This window comes from Oncorhynchus nerka, linkage group LG5 (assembly GCF_034236695.1).
Source record: "Oncorhynchus nerka isolate Pitt River linkage group LG5, Oner_Uvic_2.0, whole genome shotgun sequence".
In the NCBI taxonomy this organism is placed as follows: domain Eukaryota; kingdom Metazoa; phylum Chordata; class Actinopteri; order Salmoniformes; family Salmonidae; genus Oncorhynchus; species Oncorhynchus nerka.
In genome coordinates, this window is record NC_088400.1 from 60,930,141 (window position 1) to 60,951,633 (window position 21,493).

At 43.4% G+C, this 21,493-nt stretch overlaps 1 protein-coding gene across 1 annotated transcript in view; it reads left to right on the forward strand.

Annotated features, from left to right (window-relative positions):
• Positions 1-21,493, forward strand: part of LOC115129761 (beta-1,3-galactosyltransferase 1-like) — a 142,450-nt gene that overhangs the window by 59,911 nt on the left and 61,046 nt on the right. Inside the window, exon 2 of the mRNA XM_029660459.2 lies at positions 4,253-4,307. The gene's annotated coding sequence lies outside the window, so the exon portion shown is untranslated. The remainder of the gene's footprint in view (positions 1-4,252; positions 4,308-21,493) is intronic.

Genomic DNA, 21,493 nt, shown 5'->3' on the forward strand with positions numbered 1-21,493 from the left:
TTGACAAATCATGAAGCAAATCAGTCTAAAAAAAACAGCACTTTGTCCCTCATTTAATGCCTTTGTTTCAATATTTTGTACTAAACTAAATAAGAAGTGGTGCTCCACCTGATTGAACAGGGAAAATGTTTCCTCGCCACACGTTTTTTCGCCGGCTCTGTGTTGTTGGTAGCTGTTTAGAGGATTATTAAAGCTTAGTGTGCCTTTAATGTAATGGCAACGCTCAACATCTTGCCACATAATAATACACTTACCAGTCAAAAGAGTCTGGCATCACAACTTATTTTACAACTGATCACAAATAAGGGTTACACTGTTAGTGCTGTCTTATTTTCCTGAAGGAGAGAGATCCAGTAAGGGTTATAATGTTAGTGCTGTCTTATTTTCCTGAAGGAGAGATCCAGTAAGGGTTATACTGTTAGTGCTGTCTTATTTTCCTGAAGGAGAGAGATCCAGTAAGGGTTATAATGTTAGTGCTGTCTTATTTTCCTGAAGGAGAGATCCAGTAAGGGTTATACTGTTAGTGCTGTCTTCTTTTCCTGAAGGAGAGATCCAGTAAGGGTTATAATGTTAGTGCTGTCTTATTTTCCTGAAGGAGAGATCCAGTAAGGGTTATAATGTTAGTGCTGTCTTATTTTCCTGAAGGAGAGATCCAGTAAGAGTTATAATGTTAGTGCTGTCTTATTTTCCTGAAGGAGAGATCCAGTAAGGGTTATAATGTTAGTGCTGTCTTATTTTCCTGAAGGAGAGATCCAGTAAGAGTTATACTGTTAGTGCTGTCTTATTTTCCTGAAGGAGAGATCCAGTAAGGGTTATAATGTTAGTGCTGTCTTATTTTCCTGAAGGACAGATCCAGTGAGGGTTATACTGTTAGTGCTGTCTTCTTTTCCTGAAGGAGAGATCCAGTAAGGGTTATAATGTTAGTGCTGTCTTATTTTCCTGAAGGAGAGATCCAGTAAGGGTTATAATGTTAGTGCTGTCTTATTTTCCTGAAGGAGAGATCCAGTAAGGGTTATACTGTTAGTGCTGTCTTATTTTCCTGAAGGAGAGATCCAGTAAGGGTTATAATGTTAGTGCTGTCTTATTTTCCTGAAGGAGAGAAATCCAGTAAGAGTTATAATGTTAGTGCTGTCTTATTTTCCTGAAGGAGAGAGATCCAGTAAGGGTTATAATGTTAGTGCTGTCTTATTTTCCTGAAGGAGAGAGATCCAGTAAGAGTTATAATGTTAGTGCTGTCTTATTTTCCTGAAGGAGAGATCCAGTGAGGGTTACACTGTTAGTGCTGTCTTATTTTCCTGAAGGAGAGAGATCCAGTGAGGGTTATACTGTTAGTGCTGTCTTATTTTCCTGAAGGAGAGAGATCCAGTAAGGGTTATAATGTTAGTGCTCTCTTATTTTCCTGAAGGAGAGAGATCCAGTAAGAGTTATAATGTTAGTGCTGTCTTATTTTCCTGAAGGAGAGATCCAGTGAGGGTTATACTGTTAGTGCTGTCTTATTTTCCTGAAGGAGAGAGATCCAGTGAGGGTTATACTGTTAGTGCTGTCTTATTTTCCTGAAGGAGAGAGATCCAGTAAGGGTTATAATGTTAGTGCTGTCTTATTTTCCTGAAGGAGAGATCCAGTAAGGGTTATAATGTTAGTGCTGTCTTATTTTCCTGAAGGAGAGATCCAGTGAGGGTTATAATGTTAGTGCTGTCTTATTTTCCTGAAGGAGAGATCCAGTAAGAGTTATAATGTTAGTGCTGTCTTATTCTCCTGAAGGAGAGATCCAGTAAGGGTTATAATGTTAGTGCTGTCTTATTTTCCTGAAGGAGAGAGATCCAGTAAGAGTTATACTGTTAGTGCTGTCTTATTTTCCTGAAGGAGAGAGATCCAGTAAGGGTTATAATGTTAGTGCTGTCTTATTTTCCTGAAGGAGAGAGATCCAGTAAGGGTTATAATGTTAGTGCTGTCTTATTTTCCTGAAGGAGAGAGATCCAGTAAGGGTTATACTGTTAGTGCTGTCTTCTTTTCCTGAAGGAGAGAAATCTAGAAAGCGACTAATCTTTTTGTCAGATAAAATAAAAGTGCCATAATTTACCTTCATTCTTTCATTTGGTGAATAATTAAGTGATACTGTGTTTCTGCTTTGCCCTCCGTAATGATGGCAATAATTCATGTTATGCTGATGAGCCCACAGATAAAGTTGCATAATGCATTTCAAATGGCTAAATGATTACAGCTTCAGATGAATGGAGTGAACTGTGAACAACGGTATGTTTTCTAACTGCGATAAATGCATTCGAGTAAATGTGAGAAAGACCTCACCTAATGTGGAATCACCCACAGAATCCAGACTAAATTGCCTGTGCCTGGTGGATGGGATGTGAAATAGATTTCAAACAGTTTAATTTATCACTATGATAAAGGGTTTTTCATAAAGTGATGAAAGATCATCGGCAGGCCACCTGTTTAAGGAGTTCCTGTTTGTGTGCATGTATGTGTGTGTGTGTGCTTATGTATGTTTGCGGTAACATGCGTCTTTGTGCATGCTTGTGTCCCTCTTACAGTGAGTCAGCCCTGTGGATTTCTGTCTTGTGTGTACTCTGACTGATATGGCCCCTGGGTGACAGGCATGGGTGTATAAGTCATTATCAGCTGTGATTCTCAGGGGTCAGAGCCTGAGGTGACAGTGCACATGCTGGGGTTGAGACAGACAGACAGGCTCCCTCCTGCCACTTAGAGCCCAGTGAAGAGAGGAGTTCCTCTCTATTACCCAGAATGCATTGTTGTCTGCCAGTTGTTAGTCAGGGTTGGTGACAGGGCTGCAGTAAGTTGGGGCAACTGTCTCTCTCTCCTTGTCTGTCTGTCTCTCTGTCTCTCTTTATTCAATCTCTCCCCCCCTCTCTCACTCACTCCCTCTCTCTCTCCCTTTCTATTTTTAATTGTCTCTATTCTTTACTTACCTATTCAGTATGGTTCTATGATTGACAGAGGCTGACAGGTAGATGGCAGGTTCTTGGCTTGCACTTTAAATGGCTTCAGCTAGGAAGTGGCTAGGAATGGATCACAAGACATGTTGTGGAAAAACAACATTTATTTTTTATGTTTCCAGAACCCCTAAGTGCACTTTGGATTCTAAAATTACTGTACTCTCAATTACTTTCCAATGTAGTTAACCTTTATGAGCAAAATAGTCTTGCAGTAATTGCAGTAACTTTTCTCTGCTTTTACATATAGGTTGATCTGAAAACCTTTATCAAACTATTGTGTGCACATCCAGATGCTGTCATACAGGCAAGTGTTTGATTCCATTTACTCACTGTTTTTTTCCTCATTTTAAAAAAAAGGAATCCAGTGCATTATGCTAATCAATTAATTAGACTATTCTATGGTTCTTTAAATACATTCATTTTCCTTCAATGTAATATCATTCACAACAGAAATGAGAACCTGGTGGTAATATATGTTTTTTAGTCCGTCAATTTGCATCAGCACTGTCAGCCATAGCAACACATTCATCAACAGAGAAAGGGGAAACTCAATTTGATATGGGAGAATTTCATTTGACCTTTTATGCAGTAAGTGGGTCTGAATGAGAACTGCTCGTACATCAATAGATTCTCAACCTTCCAGAAGTGTTTATGGTTAGCACAGCAACAGTTCTGCAGACGTTGGCTCTCTGCTTCTACCACATCAACATGAATTTGGCTTGAATTGTATGCAGTTTGGATGAATGAGGCCACATCTGTTCTTTCTTTGGCCACCGTGTTCATTGTTATGATTGCACAATGGAGGTAGAAAGGCTGTTCACAATATCAGGTTTTACTTGTAAAAAAGAAAAAAAAGAAGCTTTTTAATTTACTTCTGTTGTCTTCCAGGAGTTGCTGAATAGCCTCTCTACTTCAGTTTGGTCCACAATTCATGCACCTTGCTTGGCGAGGTAGCGGCTGTGATCCCTTACCTTTGCACAGTATCACTGTAGTCGTAAAATATAAATACTATTGTTATAATAGATCAGGCAACGTGCAACTTCGGAGTGCGTTTATTCTGCGGAGTATAAAAATCTTGCATCTTCCCTGTGTTTCTTTCACTCTCTGTCCTATGACTCGTTATACTCTCTTTCTCTCTCATGATTCACCTCTCTTTATTTCTCTCACTCCCTCTTATCAAATATCTCTCTCTCTCTCTCTCTCTCTCATTCTAACAACTCCCTTTCTTTCTCCTCCTTTCTTATCACCACTCACCTTGCTGTCTTGTCTTCTGTTTGCAGAGATGGAGTGAAGAGGAAAGAGCCTAACGTTAAGGGCAGGAGCCAGCTGTGTGAGGTAAGGAATGACTCAGTGTTTTCTATTATCAAATCCTTTCTGCTGGTTTGGCCCCTCTGTCTCTCTGTCTAATCACATCATTCATAACTGATATAAAGAACCAACATTGTATTTGACTCCCTATGCTGCCTGTATTGTACTAAAACATCTCAGTATTTGGCAGCATACAGTATAATATTGCAACAGAAGCCCCCAGAATATATATGAAAACACACAGTACAGCACTGTTATCAATCTACCTGTAATAACCTAGCAGGCTACCACCTTGACTGTTACAATGTTTCAAGGCTGTTTTTCAATCTACCTGTAGCAGCCTAGCTACTGTAGCTAATACCTTGTCAATCAAACTGTAGCAGCCTAGCCAGCTAACACCTTGTCAATCTAATTGTAGCAGTGTAGCTAGCTAACACCTTGTCAATCTACCTGTAGCAGTCTATAGCTAACACCTTGTCAATCTACCTGTAGCAGTCTAGCTAGCTAACACCTTGTCAATCTACCTGTAGCTGCCTACAGTAGCTAGCTAACACCTTGCCAATCTACCTGTAGCGGCTTAGCTAGCTAACACCTTGTCAATCTACCTGTAGCAGCCTACAGTAGCTAGCTAACACCTTGCCAATCTACCTGTAGCAGCTTAGCTAGCTAACACCTTGTCAATCTACCTGTAGCAGCCTACAGTAGCTAGCTAACACCTTGCCAATCTACCTGTAGCAGCTTAGCTAGCTAACACCTTGTCAATCTACTTGTAGCAGCCTACAGTAGCTAGCTAACACCTTGTCAATCTACCTGTAACAGCCTAGCTAGCTAACACCTTGTCAATCTACCTGTAGCAGCCTACAGTAGCTAGCTAACACCTTGCCAATCTACCTGTAGCAGCCTAGCTAGCTAACACATTGCCCTATAGTGTTACAGTATGGTTGATATGTAATGTGATTGGGAGGAAAAGCTCCCAGAAAAGCTATATAATCCTATGCTAAGCTACGAGACCTTCAGCTTTTGTTTTAGTGAATCAGTGCTTGTATCCCAAATGGCACCCTATTCCCTATATAGTGCACTACATTTGACGAGGCTCCATAGGGCTGTGGTCAAAAGTAGTGCACTATATAGGAAATAGGGTGCCAGTTGGAACAAAGACAGTGTGTTGCAGGTAGAAAGGTCATCCATGTTCCATGCTGTAGAGTAAAGCTGAGAGGTATGTTGCAGCCTCCATCATTAACCCTGGCTAACAACAGGGCAAGAGGTGCCTGCCTACCTACCTACTGCGCCAGCCCACTCACATAATTACAGCTGAACACCTTGGCGATACAAGGAGTGAATAATTCTGTCAATCTGCATACGATTGACATTTCTACCTCTAAGTAGACTATTGTATGTCAATGAGGTCAGGGATAATTCCACCACCTCCACTGCTACCACTGCTACACGCTACTGCTGTACAGCTAACTGCTATACTACTTCAGTACTAATATGACTAACACTACTTATTATGATAATAATATGGGTAGAAATGATCAGAATTAGTGGTAGTCATTCTACTTACACTGAACTATAGTGTTTTATTGAAGACACCGAGTAAATCAGAAATATACACAGTTTCAGCAACCGTTACTAGAGATCAATTTCTAATAGAGGAAGATGTATAAAGGCCTACGTCTTTTTGTGAGACTGTGTTCAACTCGTCGCTTCATCCTGTGTTCTGTGAAAAGTGGGAGGCTGGGTTAGTCAAACCCGTCTCTGCTTTTGTAGATTCCCATGTCCCATTCCCACTGACTTAGCACAGTCTCCCTCACTAGCTTTAAGCACCAGCTGTCAGAGCAGCTCACAGATTACTGCACCTGTACATAGCCCATCTATAATTTAGCCCAAACAACTACCTCTTCTCCTACTGTATTTATTTATTTTGCTCCTTTGCACCCCATTATTTTTATTTTTACTTTACACATTCTTCCACTGCAAATCTACCATTCCAGTGTTTTACTTGCTATATTGTATTTACTTCGCCACCATGGCCTTTTTTGGCCTTTACCTCCCTTATCTCACCTCATTTGCTCACATCGTATATAGACTTATTTTTCTACTGTATTATTGACTGTATGTATGTTTTACTCCATGTGTAACTCTGTGTTGTTGTATGTGTCGAATTGCTTTGCTTTATCTTGGCCAGGTCGCAATTGTAAATGAGAATTTGTTCTCAACTTGCTTACCTGGTTAAATAAAGGTGAAATAAAAAAATAAAAATAAAAATGTATAATTAATAATTACCTAAGGCAAACAGCAGAGACAACTTTCAAGAGCTGACTGCCGCGTTACGTGAATGCAGATATGATTGTGAAGCAACAGCAGAAGAGTTCCTAGATACAGTGTGGTGAAGGCCGGCCATGAGTGACAGCCAGGAGGGCAGTGATCCCAGAATGGGACATAAAAAGGTCTGAAATCCAGTCAGTGATGCATAGCCTACGTCTGGGAGAGAGAAGCCACCACGGCTAGTCCTAGCGGAAGTCATATCGAGTTCAACATGAAGATGTTAGACATTTCAAATAAATCCATTTGACTCAATGTATCCAAGGCTTTTATTTATGATGTGGCTTAGAGCAAGACCCTTGTAAATATTCACACCCCTGTGCTAGGCTAATTGTCTGAAAACCCAGAGGAACCCAGAGGTTTTTCCGCAAGGAAGGGAAACTGTACAAAGACAGTGTTAGGCTACCTATGAATAATGCACACATCATTAGAGCAGGTTTTAGTAAAGTATCTGGTCTGACACAGATTCGAACACAGTCTATATTGTGAATAATGGGTGTGTGCGAGCTAAGAAAATGTGCCAGATAAACCCAATCTGTTATGATTTGTTTGTGCGGTATAAATTAGATTCTCATTGGGTAGAACTAGAATGCAAAAACAAGCATTTCACTAATCTAGTCAGTGCCTTGAAGTTGCAGATTTTTCGTTGACTTGCAACCTGACTAGAGTCTGATGATAACAGCACAGAACAGTGTGCTTCAGGACTCAGAGTGTAGCAATGCACTTGGCATAATTAAATCAAACATAAACTAATATTGACGTAAGCGTCCTCTGAAATATCCAAATAGGATATTTCCTTGTCATTTTCCATGCAAATCATCCCAAATATGTTGAGTTTACACTACTGTACATATGCCAATTCAACTGAAGCAGTAAAGCACTGTGTAGTGCTCTGCTAATTGAATGGTCTTTGGTGGGGATCTGACTCCATAATAATTTATCAATGACACCTCAGCAGGTGCTTCATCATGACTCCAGACCAATTTTTCCATCGTCCTCCCTATGAATACATTATGCTTCCAGCCCATACATCTTCCTGGCCCGTCCTTGTACGTGAACTGAGTAGAGCAGAGTATTACTTTATTAATCCCAACTTGGGAAATTGTTTTATCACAGCATTCATCATCCATAACGTATAAGGACAGGACACAATGACAGATACACAACCAAACAGAAAACATATCAAGACTCATGAAGGCACCTGCACCTTAGCATCCGCAGAAGAGCAGTCGGATTCAAGTGCTGTTTTCCATCCCACTCTGGAGGAAGAACCTGCAAGAATGCTGTTCACAATAGGAAGACATCATAAAACAGCTCATCAATTAAAACACTTAATCAGCTCGTTAAAAAGCCTCATGTCTTTGGGTAAAAATGACCGTCTTGACTTCTCTGTGGAGCTTCTGGACAGGATGAACCTGCTACTGAAGCTGCTGCTGTGTTGCATGATCCATGATCGTGTGTGTTTTTGCTTGCAGCTTTTTTATGAACATGTCCTGCATCGATTCCAGGCTGCAGCCAATTGTAGCACTGGATTTCCTGATAATTTTGTCAAACTTGTTTATGTCCTCCTTGGATAAATGATCTTTCCAGCACACAATGGCATAGCTTACTACATTCACCACGACACTGCTGTAGAACATACAAAGCATTTTGTCACGGACATTAAGAGATCTAAGCTTCCATTAAAAGTACAGTCTGGATTGGGCATTTTTGTAGATGCTGTGGAAGTTCTCCTTCCATTTCAGTCTGTGGAAGTTCTCCTTCCATTTCAGTTTGTTGTCCACTATTACACCCAGGTGCTTGTAAAAGTCAACAATACCAATCTCTTCACCATTAATAAAAATAGGATTAAAAACATTAATTAATTTTTTCTAAAATCTACTACTAGCTCCTTCGCCTTCAGTACATTCATTGGCTTCACACCATTTCACAAAGGACATAGTTGTATCCATGTATTGAGCAACGGGGTTTGTCCAAATTGGAGTCCTTTTCTCTATATGGTGCACTAATTTTAAACATGGTCAAAGGTAGTGCATTAAATAGGGAATAGAGTGCCATTTTAGATGCACACCATGCTACTCCACAAGGTGCATTATATCTGGAATAGTTATGCAATCTGTGTTTTTGGCAATCACTGTTTCTGATTGTATTTTTGTTAAATTATTATCATTTTTCCTTAATTTAAGCAAGGAGTAACCATTGAGACCAGGGTCTCTTTCACAAGGGAGCCCTGCATATACACTATATATACAAAAGTATGTGGACACCCATTCAAATTAGTGGATTCGACTATTTCAGCCACACCCGTTGCTGACAGGTGTATAAAATTGATTACACAGCCATGCAATCTCCATAGACAAACATTTGCATTAGAATGGCCTTACTGAAGAGCTCCGTGACTTTCAACGTGGCACAGTCATAGGACGTCACCTTTCCAACAAGTCAGTTCATCAAATTTTGTGCCCTGCAAGAGCTGCCCCTTGTCAAATGTAAGTGCTGTTATTGTGAAGTGGAAACACCTAAAAGCAACAACGGCTTAGCCACACAAGCTCACAGAACAGGTCCTCGTTTGCAACCCTCACTGCCAAGTTCCAGAGGCAGCTCAAGAAATCTTTGTTGGGAGCTTCATGAAATGGGTTCCAATGGCCGAGCAGCCGCGCACACAAGCCTAAGATCACCACTCCAGATGTCAGCTGCAGTGGTGTAAAGCTCGCCGCCATTGGACTCTGGAGCAGTGGAAGCGTGTTCTCTGGAGTGATGAATCACGCTTCACCATCTAGCAGTCCGACGGACGAATCTGGGTTTTGGCGGATGCCAGGAGAACACTACCTGCCCCAATGTAGAGTGCCAAGTGTTTAGTGGAGGAGGAATAATGGTCTGGGGCTGTTTTTCATGGTTCGGACTAGGCCCCTTAGTTCCGGTGAAGGGAAATCTTAACGCTACAGCATACAATGACATTCTGGACAATTCTGTGCTTCCAACTTTGTGGAAACAGTTTGAGGAAGGCCCTTTCTTGTTTCAGCATGACAATGTCCCCATGCACAAAACAAGCTCCATACAGAAACACCAGCCCATCTAATTGTACTGTTTTGTGTAGTTGGTTCCAGCAATGAGGTGCTCTAAAGCTAAAAGCAGACTTATCAAGTTTGCTCGACACCCGAGTAACCTCAAGAGTTAAGCAACCTTGTGAATGGGTTTGGTTTCTCATGTTTTTATATTTTAACAGTGAAGTTAGGTAAGTTGGAAGCTAGTGTAGTAGAGCTTTGTAAAAAATTGCATCCTATTCCCTATAGTGCACTACTTATTGGGACTCGAGTAAAGTAGTGCACTCTTTAGGGGACATAGACGCAGTGATGGTCTATGGTGTGTAAACTCCATACAGTAAAGCAGTACAAAGCTTCCTGGGTGGTAAACTAGCCAACTGCAGCCAATCTCCTGTGATTATTAGTGGATGCTGAGCTAATGGAGTTTTTGGAACCTACTCTGAAATGAACAGCCACTCTCCCACAGGGACCTATGCGTTTTTAATGAATTAGTCGATAGTCTCTAATCAATCAGACCTTAATTATAGAGGGAAATTAGAAGGATACACCCTAAATGCCGACCTCTGAGGAAAATCCATTCTGGCAAGTATAGCGGTGTGGGGGAGGGAGGGAAAGGGATGCTGTTTCGACTACAGATGTATAGGAAAGCTGTTTCCCTAACATGTTAAGGATGCATCAGAGGAATGGCATTGAGAGTCAATAGGAAATGCTAAATGACCGAAGCAAGTCTGACTCAACATATAGTGTTTGTATGTGACAATAAACATATTTTTTATGTTTTTCTTCTCTGTCAAATGAAGTCATGGAATGATCTTATAGTAAGAGTTGTCGTGGGGAAAGTGGGTGATGCCATCCACCCATTTCTTGGATGGAAATGTGCCACTGAGTGGATTTCTCTAGTATCACATTCCTGGTAAAGGTGCCCTTATAGTAGTGTCAGCACACAAGCAACCATCTGCAGCCTGCCACACACACACACACACACACACACACACACACACACACACACACACACACACACACACACACACACACACACACACAAAAAAAAATTGAGTGGTACTGGGTGACATGATTCTATTTTCCAGTCTATTTGTAGTTACTGTGGAGAGTACCAACAGCTAAGGACACGTTTAATCTCCTCAGATCAATGGAGCATGGCTGTAATTGGGATAACACAACATACCAGGGTGGGAAACAGGCATTTGAGAAGATTACGCTGGTGTCAGATTAAATGACACAGTGCACAGGTTTCATTAGCCGTCCATCAAGCTCCTCTCTTCAGTTCCAGGGGGTATTAACACACAAACCCACTGCTCCTGAGATAGAGGGGCAGGAATGTGGGGATGTGATATTCAGTCAAATCCGTTCTCGGGGTTATAGGGGAAACAAAGCAAAAAACAAATGATAATTGATTTGATATTGGATTAGATTCCTATAACCCTGTTCTAGGGGACTCAAAGTGCTGTGTACTGTAGATTACGCAACGGGAGAAATTCCAACTACCACTTAAGATGTGAAGGCTAGATTATGGAATCATAGCTCATAGGGTTAAAAACCTGTCTCCGCTGTAGCGTCAACCCTTTTTAGTGTAGCCCACTAAAGCGATTGTAAAGTTGAGTTGAGCTTCAGAGTCCCAAGGTCTAAAACTAGGGTCAGCCGCAAAGAAAGGCTAGACATCTTCAGCCTCGTCTGATTACACAGATCGAGGAAAATACACGTTTTTAGACACATAATAACATTTGACAAGAAACAGTGTAGCATTAAAAAAAACAGTATGAATGATCTTCGCCAGGATTCGCTAAGCTGAGAACATTGTGTGGAGATTGTTTTGTAGTGTAAAGTGCCTGTACTTGATAGTTCAAGCACGTCCATCGGGTGGCTTCATACTGTATTGCCAAAGTGCTGCATCTTTGGCAATACAGTATGCTGGACCTATTAAAGGGAAATCAATAAGCAAATAAAAACAGGATCGTTTTAAGATCCCCATTTATAGGTTAACTTTGGTCCATGCTTATTATTACTTCGTTTTTTTCTTCTTTTCACTTTTCTGTCCACTTCCCTGTTTTATGTTCACATAGTCATTATAACCACAAACTCCTAGTATCCTTTGCATACTAAACAAGTGAGTACCCATTTCACTAGACCGACCTTTGGTGAGGTGAACTTCAGGAAATTAACAGACAAACGCTGCCTCAGTTATAGTACAGCACATAAAATACTATTCTGTAGTTCAATACATTTGTTTCAAGTCCAGGTCAGGAGCATGAACACAATAGACCATTATTGTGATGCCCAGTGAAATGAACACAGGTTTGAAGATGGATTTTCGAAACCTCATTTATCATGTCCTTCCTTCCTGTTTGGTTGGTCCTCCCTATATGAGAGGGCAAACGTGGGCCATACCTCTATTCCCGATTCCCGATACAATTTTTGTCTGTATATCAAGAACTGCTGCTTCGTCTCGAGACAAAGACAACATTCATTTTATAATTAGATTTTTTTCACTTGACAGTATTACGCCCAGTAATCAGAGAATAGTATATACTCTTAACAGTTTGTACAGTGGGAGCCTGCTGTTTAGAGTGCTTTTCAATGGTCTTCAAGAGTTGATATGTGCCGCAGTTAGTTTTATCAGCACAGATTTTGAGTGGGAGTATAGTTGGGGTGCTGTATGGTGGCAGATCACTGTGTTTGGTGTGGGTTTATATTGAGGACTGTATGTTGGTGTGTACAGAACAGTATCTGTTGTAACAGTTAGGGTTGCAAAGTGTCGTAAATTTTCCGGTAAACTTCCAGAATTTTCCCGGAAATTTTCCATGGAATTTGGGGAATTTTGCTTAAATTCATCAAAAAAGTTAGCTTATAGCAGTGAACCTTTTATGTGGGATACACATAAGGCAATTCTAGGTATTGTGGCATATTTTGGTTAAACTATCCCCAATTCAATGGAATTGCAACCCTCTGCATTCACACTGCATTCTTCCATCACATGTGCAGTGCACTCTTCCATCTCATGTACAGCTGATTCTCAAAATCTTGCACACTAATGAGACGCATTGAGCCCACACTACTACACTGTTTTTATTACAATACTGGGTGGGGTGAATATATTTTATATGACCAAATGTTTTGTTAACTAGTAAATAGTAGCCTAAAGCAAAGTGTGTTTTTGTAACGGAAAAAAAACGAAACAGTTCTGTCTGGTGCAGACACAGGAAGACAGAAGATAACCACCCACAAAACCCAACACAAAACAGGCTACCTAAATATGGTTCCCAATCAGAGACAATGACTAACACCTGCCTCTGATTGAGAACCATATCAGGCCAAACATAGAAACGGGAAAACTAGACACACAACATAGAATGCCCACTCAGCTCACGTCCTGACCAACACTAAAACAAAGAAAACACAAAAGAACTATGGTCAGAACGTGACAGTTTTAAATAATTTCTAACTTGTTCACAATTTCTGCTAGTTAGCTTTTGCTACCATGTGGGTTTTAGCTATAATGTGGGTTTTTAGCTTGCTTGAGCCTGCTAACTGAGGAGTGTTATTTCACCGGTTTCCATACATGTTTCATTTTAAAACATTTATCTTACAAAGGAGTTGTTTAATCTAACTGCTTAACTATTTCTCTGTACATGGAACTGTATTCGTTTAAAAAAAAAATACTTTTTGTCCCTAATCATGGAATTGTATTTTTTTTAAATATATATATATACTTTTTCCCCCAAATCTTTACAGGAAAATGCCACGGGCACTATCTGATGTGGGGAGACATTTCACTGCAGCTAAGGTAGAAGGAAAAGCTGTGTACATTTGCAAATACTATGGCAAATCATATGTGAAAATGCAAAATCATCTGACCAAGTGCATAAAGTTCCCTCAGCGCTCACAACAAGCAACCTCTGACAAAAGTCCCTCTGCTTCTATTCAAGGTGAAAATGATGAGTCAGACACTTTATCGATAGCAACAGCTCATGGTCCTCCTGGAATCAGAAATGTTTTCGACTCAATCGAGGTACATAATCAGAAGAAATGCTGATGAATGTCTTGCTCAAGCTATGTATGCAACCGGTTCACCTCTGATGCTCACAGGCAATGTTTATTGGAAGAGATTTCTGAATGGTCTTCACCCAGCATACACCCCTCCAACCAGACATGCTTTATCTACTCATTTGCTGGATGCAGAGTTCAACAGAGTTCAAGTGAAGGCTCAAGCAAATCATATAGAAAGCAAACTGTATTGCAATAATCTCTGAAGGGTGGTTGAATGTTTGTGGGCAAGGAATAATTAACTACATAATTTCCACCACCCAACCAGTATTCTACAATAGCACAGACACAAGTGACAACAGACACACCGGTCTCTACATTGCAGATGAGCTGAAGGCAGTCATCAATGACCTTGGACCACAGAAGGTATTTGCACTGGCGACAGACAATGCTGTGAACATGAAGGCTACTTGGTCTAAAGTGGAGGAGTCCTACCCTCACATCACACCCTTTGGCTGTGCTGCTCATGCATTGACTCTGCTCCTCAAGGACATCATGGCACTGAAAACAATGGATACACTCTACACGATAAACAAGGAAATGGTTAGGTATGTGAAGGGTCATCAAGTTATAGCAGCAATCTACCTCACCAAGCAAAGTGAGAAGAATAAGAGCACCACATTGAAGCTGCCCAGCAACACCCGTTGGGTTGGTGTTGTCATCATGTTTGACAGTCTCCTGAAAGGGAAGGAGTCTCTCCAAGAAATGGCCTTATCACGGTCTGCCGATATGGACAGCCCCATCAAGAGGATCCTCCTGGATGATGTATTTTGGGAAAGAGTGGTAAGCAGCCAGAAACTCTTGAAACCTGTAACAGTAACCATTGCACGGATTGAGGGAGACAATGCCATCTTGTCTGATGTTCAGACTCTGCTTTGCCCTGTATTGCCCTGCCCACTTCACTGTTGCTCCAAGCAGAGGAAACTGCAGTTCTGAAATACATCAAAACGCGTGAAGACTTCTGCCTGAAGCACATACACGCCGCAGCGTACATGTTCGGCCCAAAGTATGCTGGCAAGAGCTTCCTGTCAGGTGCAGAGATCAACAAGGCCTATGGTGTCATCACTACCGTGTCTTGCCACCGTGGCCTGGATGAGGGCAAGGTTCTTGGCAATCTGGCGAAGTACGCCTCCAAGCAAGGGCTTTGGGATGGAGATGTAATATGGCAGTCGTGCCAACATATCTCATCAGCCACCTGGTGGAAGGGACATTGTGGATCTGGGGCTCTTTCTCCTGTTGCCTCCATCCTCCAAATCCCACCAACATCAGCCGCCTCAGAGCGCAACTGCTCCTTATTTTGGAACAAACACACAAAAGCACGCAACAGGCTGACCAATACAAGGGTTGAACAATTGGTGGCCATCTGGGCAAATTTGAGGCTTTTTGAGCCTGAAAACGAGCCATCCTCAACAAGGTTGGAAAGTGACAGTAAAAATGAGGCCTCAGAGTCTGATGTTCAAGAGTTGGACATTGAGGAGGTCCAGGGAGAAGACATGGAAGCCTGAGAGGAAGACAACCAAAGCTTTAGTTTGTAGACTATCATTTTACAGATGTATGTTGAAAACATTTTTGGGATATGCGATGGATCATTGGGGATCATTCAATATTCCCTTTCTTCTTTTGTTGTTCAGTGAAGTGTGTGAAGAGTCAACTCATTTAATTAAAGTTCAATTCGTAACTAAATTGTTTTTTTTATTTCTATTGGAAGGATTTAATCATTTGCAATTATGTCTACTTATGATAAGGTAAAATGTTTCTGTTTCTGTCTCCATATGATATGGTAAATATATCCAATGCAAAAAACCATCTACATTTAAATGGTATTAATATGAATTTGCATATATTTCCGTTAATTCCCATATATTCCCGTTAATTCCCATAGAAAGTTTCCACCCCTGAATATTCCCCAAAATGTGCAATCCTAGTAACAATATTGATAACTACAAAGAAACCTTGGTTTGATACAATAATGTGATACAAGTGTGGGCTGTGCCATTGTGTGCATTTGTATATGCTTGTTTGCGAGTGTGAGTTTTTGCGTGTGTCAAGCAGAGAGAGGAGTTCAAAGTCTCAGCAAGGTCTAAGTTCCCCAGGGGCCCCTGGAGACAGAGGTGAACAGTGAGTCCTAGTCCACCCACCATAGCAGAATACCTATAGCAGAATGCCAACCTCAAGGCTCTTGTTTCCCATGAGTCATCCTTTGCTCTCACCTATCATCATAGGGGCCAGATTCAACATGACCTCCAGACATTCACAAGACAAGAGGGCTATTCTTTTCGCTTCCTAGCTCTGCACTGACTTGGCTAACCTAGGATCACAACACCGCCTGGCCCCACTCCAACTCCCCAGGCATCATGTGTGTCTGTGACAGGGACACTGGAGGACGATGCAACAGCTTTACACGCCCACAGCTGACCTTTCACCCCCTTCTGTCATCACTTGCGTGACACTCTGGCATGACCGTCTGGACACTTGACCACATGATCGCTTGACCATCTGGTAATATGGCTGTATTTCACAGACGTTTACATGATGAATTCACGTGTGACACTCTGGCACGACTGCCTTAATACCGTTTGACCACTTCACCATTCGACATTCTGAACGTCTTTCAGGATATGCTACATTATGTTTTCAAGGCTGCTGTGCTGGTCATTAGTCCTGCTGACCTCCCAGCATGTTCACTGATGACATCATGTCCTGGCCAGTGGTGGGCATTATGGGCATTATGAGAGGGATTACACCCAACACCCTGGCACTCTTCCTTTTCTGTTTCACATTAAAAATAAAGTAGAGTGTGTGGGGGGGTGGGCTTAGGTGTGTGTGTGTGTATGAGATGATCAGTGTGTGTGTGCTGCTAGAGAGCGAGGATCGTCTTTTAGAGACACCTGAAAATGCGCAGTGCGGAGGGACTCCTGCCTTGAAGACAGTGGTAATTAGTGTAGTGCCAACAACGCAGCCACTGCCAGCTAGCCTACAAAGTCAACAATGCAGCCACTGCCAGCTAGCCTACTTCAGCAGTACTGTATCATTTTAATCATTTTAGTCAATTAGATTCTTGCTACGTAAGCTTAACTTTCTGAACATTCGAGACGTGTAGTCCACTTGTCATTCCAATCTCCTTTGCATTAGCGTAGCCTCTTCTGTAGCCTGTCAACTATGTGTCTGTCTATCCCTGTTCTCTCCTCTCTGCACAGACCATACAAACGCTCCACACCGCGTGGCCGCGGCCACCCTAATCTGGTGGTCCCAGCGCGCACGACCCACGTGGAGTTCCAGGTCTCCGGTAGCCTCTGGAACTGCCGATCTGCGGCCAACAAGGCAGAGTTCATCTCAGCCTATGCCTCCCTCCAGTCCCTCGACTTCTTGGCACTGACGGAAACATGGATCACCACAGATAACACTGCTACTCCTACTGCTCTCTCTTCGTCCGCCCACGTGTTCTCGCACACCCCGAGAGCTTCTGGTCAGCGGGGTGGTGGCACCGGGATCCTCATCTCTCCCAAGTGGTCATTCTCTCTTTCTCCCCTTACCCATCTGTCTATCGCCTCCTTTGAATTCCATGCTGTCACAGTTACCAGCCCTTTCAAGCTTAACATCCTTATCATTTATCGCCCTCCAGGTTCCTCGGAGAGTTCATCAATGAGCTTGATGCCTTGATAAGCTCCTTTCCTGAGGACGGCTCACCTCTCACAGTTCTGGGCAACTTTAACCTCCCCACGTCTACCTTTGACTCATTCCTCTCTGCCTCCTTCTTTCCACTCCTCTCCTCTTTGACCTCACCCTCTCACCTTCCCCCCTACTCACAAGGCAGGCAATACGCTCGACCTCATCTTTACTAGATGCTGTTCTTCCACTAACCTCACTGCAACTCCCCTCCAAGTCTCCGACCACTACCTTGTATCCTTTTCCCTCTCGCTCTCATCCAACACTTCCCACACTGCCCCTACTCGGATGGTATCGCGCCGTCCCAACCTTCGCTCTCTCTCCCCCGCTACTCTCTCCTCTTCCATCCTATCATCTCTTCCCTCTGCTCAAACCTTCTCCAACCTATCTCCTGATTCTGCCTCCTCAACCCTCCTCTCCTCCCTTTCTGCATCCTTTGACTCTCTATGTCCCCTATCCTCCAGGCCGGCTCGGTCCTCCCTCCCGCTCCGTGGCTCGACGACTCATTGCGAGCTCACAGAACAGGGCTCCGGGCAGCCGAGCGGAAATGGAGGAAAACCCGCCTCCCTGCGGACCTGGCATCCTTTCACTCCCTCCTCTCTACATTTTCCTCTTCTGTCTCTGCTGCTAAAGCCACTTTCTACCACTCTAAATTCCAAGCATCTGCCTCTAACCCTAGGAAGCTCTTTGCCACCTTCTCCTCCCTCCTGAATCCTCCTCCCCCTCCCCCCTCCTCCCTGTCTGCAGATGACTTCGTCAACCATTTTGAAAAGAAGGTCGACGACATCCGATCCTCGTTTGCTAAGTCAAACGACACCGCTGGTTCTGCTCACACTGCCCTACCCTGTGCTCTGACCTCTTTCTCCCTCTCTCTCCAGATGAAATCTCGCGTCTTGTGACGGCCGGCCGCCCAACAACCTGCCCGCTTGACCCTATCCCCTCCTCTCTTCTCCAGACCATTTCCGGAGACCTTTTCCCTTACCTCACCTCGCTCATCAACTCATCCCTGACCGCTGGCTACGTCCCTTCCGTCTTCAAGAGAGCGAGAGTTGCACCCCTTCTGAAAAAAACCTACACTCGATCCCTCCGATGTCAACAACTACAGACCAGTATCCCTTCTTTCTTTTCTCTCCAAAACTCTTAAACGTGCCGTCCTTGGCCAGCTCTCCCGCTATCTCTCTCAGAATGACCTTCTTGATCCAAATCAGTCAGGTTTCAAGACTAGTCATTCAACTGAGACTGCTCTTCTCTGTATCACGGAGGCGCTCCGCACTGCTAAAGCTAACTCTCTCTCCTCTGCTCTCATCCTTCTAGACCTATCGGCTGCCTTCGATACTGTGAACCATCAGATCCTCCTCTCCACCCTCTCCGAGTTGGGCATCTCCGGCGCGGCCCACGCTTGGATTGCGTCCTACCTGACAGGTCGCTCCTACCAGGTGGCGTGGCGAGAATCTGTCTCCTCACCACGCGCTCTCACCACTGGCGTCCCCAGGGCTCTGTTCTAGGCCCTCTCCTATTCTCGCTATACACCAAGTCACTTGGCTCTGTCATAACCTCACATGGTCTCTCCTATCATTGCTATGCAGACGACACACAATTAATCTTCTCCTTTCCCCTTCTGATGACCAGGTGGCGAATCGCATCTCTGCATGTCTGGCAGACATATCAGTGTGGATGATGGATCACCACCTCAAGCTGAACCTCGGCAAGACGGAGCTGCTCTTCCTCCCGGGGAAGGACTGCCCGTTCCATGATCTCGCCATCACGGTTGACAACTCCATTGTGTCCTCCTCCCAGAGCGCTAAGAACCTTGGCGTGATCCTGGACAACACCCTGTCGTTCTCAACTAACATCAAGGCGGTGGCCCGTTCCTGTAGGTTCATGCTCTACAACATCCGCAGAGTACGACCCTGCCTCACACAGGAAGCGGCGCAGGTCCTAATCCAGGCACTTGTCATCTCCCGTCTGGATTACTGCAACTCGCTGTTGGCTGGGCTCCCTGCCTGTGCCATTAAACCCCTACAACTCATCCAGAACGCCGCAGCCCGTCTGGTGTTCAACCTTCCCAAGTTCTCTCACGTCACCCCGCTCCTCCGCTCTCTCCACTGGCTTCCAGTTGAAGCTCGCATCCGCTACAAGACCATGGTGCTTGCCTACGGAGCTGTGAGGGGAACGGCACCTCAGTACCTCCAGGCTCTGATCAGGCCCTACACCCAAACAAGGGCACTGCGTTCATCCACCTCTGGCCTGCTCGCCTCCCTACCACTGAGGAAGTACAGTTCCCGCTCAGCCCAGTCAAAACTGTTCGCTGCTCTGGCCCCCCAATGGTGGAACAAACTCCCTCACGACGCCAGGACAGCGGAGTCAATCACCACCTTCCGGAGACACCTGAAACCCCACCTCTTTCAGGAATACCTAGGATAGGATAAAGTAATCCTTCTCACCCCCCCCCCTTACTAGATTTAAATGCACTATTGTAAAGTGGCCGTTCCACTGGATGTCTTAAGGTGAACGCACCAATTTGTAAGTCGCTCTGGATAAGAGCGTCTGCTAAATGACTTAAATGTAAATGTAATGGTAATTGAAGGTGAAATGGAAGAGGACTCCAGAGGCAACTCTGCCAAGGGAGGAGAAGACGAGATGAGAGGAGGGATGAGGAAATACGAGGAGGGATGAGGACATGAGAGGAGAGAAGAGGAGAGGGGTCCAAGGGAGTCCGAATCTGTAGGGGAAAATCAAAGGTGCCCCACACAGTTGAAGTCAGAAGTCTATATACACTTAGGTTGGAGACATTAAAACTAGTTTTTCAAGCACTCCACAAATTTCTTGTTAACAAACTATAGTTTTGGCAAGTCGGTTGGGACATCTACTTTGTGCATGACACAAGTTATTTTTCCAACAATTGTTTACAGATTATTTCACTTATAATTCACTGTATCACAATTCCAGTGAGTCAGAAGTTTACATACGCTAAGCTGACTGTGTCTTTAAACAGCTTGGAGAATTCCAGAAAATTGTGTCATTGCTTTAGAAGCTTCTGATCGGCTAATTTACATAATTTGAGTCAATTGGAGGTGTGCCTGTGGATGTATTTCAAGGACTACCTTCAAACTCAGTGCTTCTTTGCTTGACATCATGGGAAATTCAAAAGAAATCAGCAAAGACCTCAGAAAAAAATTGTGAACCTCCACAAGGCTGGTTCATCCTTGGGAGCAATTTCCAAATGCCTGAAGGTACCACGTTCATCTGTACAAAAAATAGTACACAAGTATAAACACCATGGGACCACGCAGCCGTCATACCGCTCAGGAAAGAGACGTGTTCTGTCTCCTAGAGATGAGCGTACTTTGGTGCGAAAAGTGCAAATCAATCCCAGAACAACAGCAAAGGACCTTGTGAAGATGCTGGAGGCACAAAAGTATCTATATCCACAGTAAAATGAGTCCTATATCGACATAACCTGTAAGGCTGCTAAGCAAGGAAGAAGCCACTGCTCCAAAACCGCCATAAAAAAAGCCAGACTACGGTTTTCAACTGCACATGGGGACAAAGATCTTACTTTTTGGAGAAATGTCCTCTGGTCTGATGTAACGAAGAAAATAACTGTTTAGCCATAATGACCATCGTTATGTTTGGAGGAAAAAGGGGGAGGCTTGCAAGCCGAAGAATACCATCCCAGCTGGGAAGCACGCAGGTGGCAGCATCATGTTGTGAGGGTGCTTTGAGGCAGGAGGGACTGGTGCATTTCACAAAATAGATGGCATAATGAGGATAGAAAATTATGTGGATATATTGAAGCAACATCTCAAGACATCAGTCAGGAAGTTAAAGCTTGGTCGTAAATGGGTCTTCCAAATGGTCAATTACCCCAAGCATACTTCCAACGTTGTGGCAAAATGACTTAAGGACAACATTGTCAAGGTATTGGAATGGCCATCACAAAGCCCTTACCTCAATCCTATAGAACATTTGTGTGCGAGCAAGGTGGTCTACAAACCTGACTCAGTTACACCAGCTCTGTCAGGAGGAATGGGCCAAAATTCACCCAACTTATTGTGGGAAGCTTGTGGAAGGCTACCCGAAACGTTTGACCGAAGTCACACAATTTAAAGGCAA